Here is an 8209-nt window from a genome sequence, read left to right on the forward strand (position 1 = left end):
CGGGGTGCGCACCGCCAATCCCGCCAGCGGGGACGGGGTGCGCACCGCCAATCCCGCCAGCGGGGACGGGTGCGCACCGCCAATCCCGCCAGCGGGGACGGGGTGCGCACCGCCAATCCCGCCAGCGGGGTCGGGTGCGCACCGCCAATCCCGCCGTCGGTGGGGCAGTGCGGTCTGCACCGGGGCCGGAGGCCCAGGGCTTGTTCAGGAAACAGAGACGCACCGGCGTAGGGAGATCCGGCGTAGGGAGATCCCCACCGGCTGACGCAGAGCCCCGCTCGGCGCTTCTCTCGCACCTGCAGGCGCACACTGCGGCCCGAGGAGGCCTTGGCGCTGGACTCTGCAGGCTGGCCACAGCCCAGGCCGCAGCCTCCCCTGGGGCATGGGACCCCCGCACCTGGGCCCCTGGGAGGGGCAGCAATCCCGTGCTGATGCATTTGTAAACGAGGTGATACTGTCACTAGTTAGAGAAGGGTCCCAACACATGTTGCCCACGCCTTGAGGTTGGAGAATGCTCGGCGGGGAGTAGCCTTGGGGAGCGTGTGGCCTGTGGGTGGCCAGCAGCTTTCTGAGCAAGGACACGCTGGGATCACCTCCGCCAGCAGGTGCTGGGCGGAGGCCAGGAAGCTGCTCTGCACTCTGAACCCTCAAGAGCAGCCGGTTCCCCTTTAAACCAGAGAACTGGCACCCCCACGCCCTCTGGGCATTAGCCACCCGCACAGGGGACCCAGGACGCTAACTGGCCTTCAGGGGTGGGGAGGCCTGAGGGGCCCAGAGGCTGTGGCCCAGGCTCCCCCTCCTCCCCAGGCTGTGCTCAGGGGCTCCCAGGCGGGGCCCTGGGTCTCCGCTGCGCTGTTTCCTGGGGACCTGCGTCCGAGCGCCAGAGGCTGCGGCTTCTCAGCTCCATCATGACCTTTCCCCGCACACACACTGCCCGGCACAGGGCACTGGCCTCCCGGCACCATCACAGCCTCCCGGGGTGAGGCCTCTGGTTCTTGTAGACACAATGCAGAGACACCAGCCAAAATGGAGTCTCAGTAAAAGCGCATTGGACAGTGTGTGTGTGGGGGGGGGGGGGGGGGGGCGGGGGCCTTGTCATGAACAGACGGTCTGTCCTGGAGGAGCTGTTACAGCAGGAAGTCTGTGGTTTCCTCCTGGGACCCAGGCCCTGCTCAGGTCTTTCTGACATGCTCGGCGAGGTCCTGCTTGTCCCTCTCTCACATCCACCCCAGCCCGCCCCCGCCCCAGGACTTGTCCCATGGAATGCCGCTTCGGGGCCGGGGGTCACCGCTGTGGGCCTTGGGCTGCGACCCTCCGTGGTCGTGTGGTGATGTCAGTGGCAGGAGCCAGCGTGTGGCGGGGCTTCTGCTTTCACCTCCTGTAGCCCCTCCCCGCCCCTCCCCTCCGGTCCCAGTGTGACTGGCTGACTGTCCTGCGGGGAGAAGGCTCTCACCTGTCACAGGAACTGGGTGTCGGCTGGGCAGGTGCAGGTCTCTCAGCGCCAGTCTGCCGGGGAGTCTGTGGTGTGAGTGTGGTGACAGTGCCCACGTGTCCTCTCAGACCCTGTGGAAGAGCAGGGTCCCCCAGGGCAGGAGCAGGGTGAGCAGGAGCCTGTGGCCCCCAACGCGGTGACCGCCTCCCTGTGTATCTTTGCATCTTTGTACGTTCGCTGTTGTTGTTTTATAAATATATTCTTACTGATTTCAGAGAGGAAGGGAGAGGAGAGAGAAATAGAAACATCAATAATGAGAGAGAATCATCGATCGGCTGCCTCCTGTACACCTCACACTGGAATTGAGCTGGCAACCTGGGCATGAGCTCTCACCAGGAATCAAATCGTGACCTCCTGGTTCATAGGCCACTACTCAACCCCTGAGCCACCCCAGCGGGGCCCTTTGTGCGTTTTAAAGAGCTTAGGGGTGACCTCCTGGAGTTTGGCTGGAGCCCCAGGAGCATCCTGTCCCCTCTTCCCTCCACCCACCCCTATGGACCGGCCCCCTTCCCCCCCAGGCCATCCCACCGTGGGGGTTACGGTGTGGTCCCACCATCTCCTCTGGCCGTCTCTGGGAAAGGATGGCGACCTGCAGCGTCTTAGAGCGGAACCCCTGTTGCCCTCAGGGCAACGCCCCAGGGCCTTAGCCCCTGAGGACCCTCTGGGAGGGGGAGCGAAGGGGCTGAGGGCAGCGCCTGCAGAGCCTGCAGGGCCACCGCAGAGGCGTGGGGACGTCTGCACCCACGGCCCCTGCCCTGCGGCCACCGCGGAGCCGGCAGGACGTTTGTGTACGTGCTGTGTGCTCGCTGTGCCCCTCCTGGCCTGGGCCTGCACTGGCCACCGTCACCCACAGCGCACCCTGAGCCCAGCCCTGGCTTACAGGCGAGACCTCGGGTCCTTCCCTGGTGACAGTGAGGGGTCTGGATGAGGAGCAGGTATGGACTGTTTAGCACGTGGCTATTGGCACATTTGCATGGAGAATTCTGTGACCGACTCTCTGAAACCTTGGACGGCAGTCACTCCGGGGAGTGGAGGCCAGAAATCTGGGTGGGCGGGGGGCTTGCTTAAACAGGTATATACATTATTTTCTTGTGATAAGAATAACTTAAGAAGTGGGGTGCCGGGACTGGTTTGGCTCAGTGGATAGAGCTTCGGCCTGCAGACTGAAAGGTCCCGGGTTCGATTCCGATCAAGGGCATGTACCTTGGTTGCGGGCACATCCCCAGTGGGGGGTGTGCAGGAGGCAGCTGGTGGATGTTTCTCTCTCATCGACGTTTCTAACTTTCTGTCCCTCTCAATTCCTCTCTGTGTAAAATCAATAAAATATATATATTAAAAAAAAAAGTGGGGAAAACCTAAATAAAATGATGCCTTTGGGAATGGAGCTGTACTATACAAATTTTAGAATATGCTAAGAAGCATGAGGAGGAGAATTTATCCAAGCTCATCTCAAACTTTGACCCCCAAATGTGCGCGTTCCTCATTTCGCTCTGAGTCTCTCTTCTTCCATTCGCCAACCCTCCCTCCAAGAACAGACCCGTCGTTTTCATCTGATTTCCCAGAAGCTCAGCTCGTCTGCCCTGCTGCTCTCAACTCTTCCTACACTCTCAAACCTGCCCCGAATTTGACATGTGCACCCTTTAGTATTCACCTAACATGACTGGGTATTTAGACTGATTCCAATTTCTCGCCCCTATTTATAACTCTGCAATGTATTTGTACTTCGTCCTCTTCTTGTATTCCAGGCTATTGACTTCTCTGGTAGCGAGTCCTACAGGTGGAATTCAGCTCAGCGGGTGGAGGTATTTTTAAGGCTCTGTGCACAGTGCCAGCTGCTCTATTAGTCCCTGTGGGGATGCCAGCCGGGAAGGAGGGGCCTGCAGCAGCATCATCCACCGGGGGGTAGGGGTGACTGTGCTTTAACCCGAGAGGAATAAGTTGTTGAGACATAGATTATTATCTTCTGTCCACGTGAAGATTTTTTTTAATTTAATATATTTTATTGATTTTTTACAGAGAGGAAGAGAGAGGGATAGAGAGTTAGAAACATCGATGAGAGAGAATCATTGATCAGCTGCCTCTTGCACACTCCCTACTGGGGATGTGCCCACAACCAAGGCACATGCCCTTGACCGGAATCGAACCCGGGACCTTTCAGTCTGCAGACCGACGCTCTACCACTGAGCCAAACCGATTTGGGCCACCTGAAGATTTTTTTTTTTTTTTTAATAGAGTAACATAAAATTAAGATTTGCTTGATTTAAAGGGACAGGGTGACGGGGAGGCAGCGGGTCCCTGGCTTGAGGTCCTGGACCTGGCGTGTGTGTCTGGCTGGAAGGACCTCTCTGCTTGATGCAGGACTATTGTTAAAGCGCGGTGTCCTGTCCTCATGTGCCACTACCCTTGCGACTGAAGAACGCCTCGTCAATGGGCCCCCCTGACCTTGGACCTCTGAGGAGCAATGTCCCTCATCAGCTGACCCCAGATCGCAGGTAGGGCTCCTGTGCTGAGGGCCCCCAGGCGAGTGCTGTAGGCTGGACGGGTTTCTTAGCCCAGGCAGGGTCACTGGCTCAAAAAGCCGCCCTCCCGCCTCCAGCAGCTGCGTTCCTTTGCTCATTTCATCTTAATGTTTTCATAGCTGCTGTAACCTGCTTGTCACCAAGGCCTTTTTAAATCCATGTATTTTAATTAATGTCAGAGAGGAAGGGAAAGGGAGAGAGAAACACATCAATGATGAGAAGAATCATTGATCAGCTGCCTCCCGCACGCCCCACCCTGGGGATCCGGGCATGTGCCCTGACCCGGAGCCATGACCTTCTGGTTCATAGGTTGATGCTCAGCCACTGAGTCACACCGGGTGGGCGCCAAGGCCTTTACGGCTTGACATCTGACTGTTCAAACAGCTGCCACCTGTTGTTCATCTCTTTCATCGCTGGCTTGGACCTCTGCACACTGACTTGTAAATACCCACCTAAGGTCTCGGTCAAGTCAATGACTGCAGCTTCCGCCCAGAGGAGCAGAACGGTTTACATTTAATGGCAGAAATGGATGTTTGGGTTGAAGGGCTTTTAAAAAATATATATTTTTTATTAATTTTTTTACAGAGAGGAAAGATGAGAGTTAGAAACATTGAGAAACATCAATCAGCTACCTCCTGTACACCCCACTCTGGGGATGTGCCCGCAACCAAGGTACATGCCTTTGACTGGAGTCGAACCTGGGGCCCTTGAGTACACAGGCCTATGCTCTATCCACTGAGCCAAACCGGTTAGGGTGGGGTCAAGTTCTTTCAGAAAGAGAGAGAGAGAGAGAGAGAGAGAGAGAGAGAGAGAGAGAGAGAGAGAGAGAGAGACAGAAATTGATTGATTCAGAAAGCCGGGCACGCCAAGGGAACATTCTGTAGAGAACACAACTCATCAAAACGTCCCCACAGCAAGTGTTGAAAACACAGACATCTGTGTTAAAAAATATATTTAATCTTTCCTTTTACTGTTTATTCTGACAAATGTTATATGCAAGCAGAGAGGGTAAGACACAAACACTAATAAACTGCTGTTTATGTTTTTAAATTCCTTTCATTCTTAAAGCACCCAGTGAACTGAAATGTACAGATGCCCGGTTGAGCAGATTGTTTTTTTGTCGTGGAAACTCTAATTTTTTGGACACTGAGAGCTGTTTTGGGGAGGTGACATTTCTGGAGCCTGGCTCCGCAAACAGGATGGACAGCTCCCTGTGAAATCCTCCCCCGAATTCTGCGGAGTTTCCAGGCCCGGCTTCTCAGCAACCAGCCCCGTTTTCTCCTCTTCAGCTGAGCCCAATGTGCACACTGTCTCGGTCTCCAAATGTGACGCTGAATATGGGATTCTGGGAGGAGCCCAGCAGTCTGTCTGTCGGCCAAAGGAGGCTGCGCGTGGGGCCCGGGCACCCACAGGCCTCGCTGACGGATCAGAACAACAAACCGAGCCAAAGCCCAGAGGCCAGTGCCCCCCTCCAGGGCTCCGCCCCGAGTCCCCGGTCTGGAACGGGAAGCCCCCCTGGGTCTCAGTTCCAGGTTCAGGGGTGTGGAGGGCGCAGCAGGACCCACCACCAGTGTGCTCCAGCTCAGGAGGTGCCTGAAATAGTCTGCATAGCCACACAGATTTTCCTAACGTCCCTAAATTTCAGTGTGAAAAAGTGTGACATGTATTTGAGACATGTATTAATTCCTACTACTTAAGCTACTAAAAAATTTTTATGAGCATTTTGGTATTTTATAATCCGTGTTCCATTATATTGTGATACTTTTTGAACTCGCTATTTGAAGTGATTTTATTGTGTGTTTGTTTTTTTTTTATTTAAAAGGAGGATGGAGTGTTTATTTCCATGCCCAGCCCAGCCCAGATCTGGTGGACAGTAGTACCAGAGGGCAACGAGGGAAGGCAGTGGCCGATGAAGCAGGGCCCTATGCCAGGCGGGCAGCCAGGCTAGGCCAGTGGGAGGCTCAGTCCAGGAGCAGAAAGGAGGTGGGCCAGGGAGGCAAAAGCAGGAGGTACTAGGGAAGTCCTGGGCAGGAGGGAGAGAGAGCAGAGAGGACAGCTGGCCAGCCAGTGCCGGGCTATGACTGCACATTGAGCACGTGGGCAGAGCACTGGTGATGCCAGTCACGGAGGCGGGTGCAGCGTGGGCTCTGCAGGTGCTCCTCATCTGGGTCTTGCATGAACTCGATGCCCAGGAAGTGGGCAAGAATGCAGAAGGAACGGGATTGGCCCGTCCTGGGCCGTGGCCACCAGTCTTCCGTGTCTTCCATCAGCCGCTGCTTTCTGATGTCTGGGACCAGCGGTCTGAGCGGCTGTCCATTTGCTGTGGGGTGCCGTCAGCCAGCAGGGGCGCCCCGAAGGGAAGTGCTGGGTGCAAAGGTTTACGTGGGGGGTCCGAGGCAGGGGCCAAGGCCTTCCAACGTTTTTTCTGAACCGTTGGGCCCTGCTGAGACCCAGGCTGAGGCGCTCCCCACAGGCTCGGATCTGAGCTGCGAGATGGAGAGGGGCACAATGAAGTCCTTGCCCCCCTGCAGCTGGAAGCCCCAAGGGGCTGGTTCCTCCAGCACCACCTTGAAGGAATCCTCGGTGCCTGCCCTGTTCTGCCCTGACGGAGCACTGCTCGAGGGCAGGCTCCGAGGAGCCGCCTTGGGATCAGCACCGTGTTCTGCTGAAGTGAGTTTAGGTTTATGTCAGATAAGCCAAAGAGAAGAGAGGTTCTCACAGCTTTTCACCGGGAACCGCAGCACCAACGTCTCACATCACCAGCACCCCCAGGTCTGACATCTCGTGTCACCAGCGTTATCAAAGCTGAAGAGTTAACGCTGCTTAATGCTCTCGACTCAGCCACAGTCTTCATTCAGCTTCACCAGCTTCTCACTGACACCCTTTCTCTGTCCAGGATCCAACCGGGTCCCACACTGCCCAGAACTGTCTCCTCAGCCCGCACCATCCGAGACGCCCCCATCCTTCCCCGGCCTTAAGACTTTGATGCTTTGGGGGGTACAGGTCAGGCATCTTGAAGAATGTTTGTTAACTGGGTTTGTGTGATGTTTTCTCAAGATTAGATGGGTGCTATGCTTGCCCTCCCCAAGAACGTGGACTCAATGTTTGTCCTTCTCAGGTCATCACATTAGGGCTACCGAAGGTCCATCCATCTCTCTGACGGTGATATCGATCTTGATTACCTCTCAGCTCCACTGTAATGACTATTTTTTCCTGTTGGAGATGCAAATACCTGCTTCTTCTGGCGTTTAGCATCCATATGGAGCTCTTCCTGCAAGAATTATTACTGTGGCCACCAGTCTTCCGTGTCTTCCATCAGCCGCTGCTTTCTGATGTCTGGGACCAGCGGTCTGAGCGGCTGTCCATTTGCTGTGGGGTGCCGTCAGGGTGGAGTGGGGACCAAGTGGAGGAGAGCTATGGGGGGGGGGGGGGGAGAGGAGAAACAATTGTAATAATCTGAACAATAAAGATTTATTAAATAAATAAAAAAAGAACTTTTTAACCTCTGGCATATCAATTCTCTAATTCAGTTGATTATATTATTTCAACCAACTTGAGTCTGGCATAATATTGAAATCAAAACATGACAAAGGCTTTTAAATAAAGGAAAGCATTACCTCTTCCCCTCTGATAGCAATAAAAAAATTCTAAATCAGAAATCGACCAAATTATATACAAAGGTAATGCATCACGACACAGAGGATAAAACGGTGGTTTACCAGCATGAAGGAGAAAACCCATCAGGTGAATGGATGTGGAAAAGGCAAACTCCATTTATGGTAAAAACTTTTAGCAAACTATAGAAACAAAAGGAAACTCCTGCAGCAAACATCATTTTAATGGTAAATAGTTAATGTTTATTAATGGTGTCATAGATAAGAAAAAAATGTATGAGGATTTGAAAAGAAACATAGCATTTCTCACTGATGTGATTGTGTACATATAAAATATAATTCATTTAAAAATTCTTAAAATTAGTGAGGATACAGATCATTATTATGAAAACCAATTGGCCCTGGTGAGGTGGCCCTGGCTAGGTGGTTGGAGCATCCCATACACCAAAAGGTTGTAGGTTCCATCCCAGTTGGGGCACGTACAGGAGGTAACCGATTGATGGATGTTTCTCTTTCTCTCTCTCAACAAATCCTCGGGTAAGGATTATAAACAAACAAAACAAAAAATACAAACTGAAAATTTA

General features: G+C 53.7%; 1 pseudogene; it reads right to left on the reverse strand.

The window, feature by feature from the left end:
• Positions 1-5915: 5915 nt before the first annotated feature.
• Positions 5916-6973, reverse strand: LOC118709258 (annotated as a pseudogene).
• Positions 6974-8209: the final 1236 nt, after the last annotated feature.

This window comes from Pipistrellus kuhlii, unplaced genomic scaffold, assembly GCF_014108245.1.
Source record: "Pipistrellus kuhlii isolate mPipKuh1 unplaced genomic scaffold, mPipKuh1.p scaffold_m20_p_7, whole genome shotgun sequence".
In the NCBI taxonomy this organism is placed as follows: Eukaryota; Metazoa; Chordata; class Mammalia; order Chiroptera; family Vespertilionidae; genus Pipistrellus; species Pipistrellus kuhlii.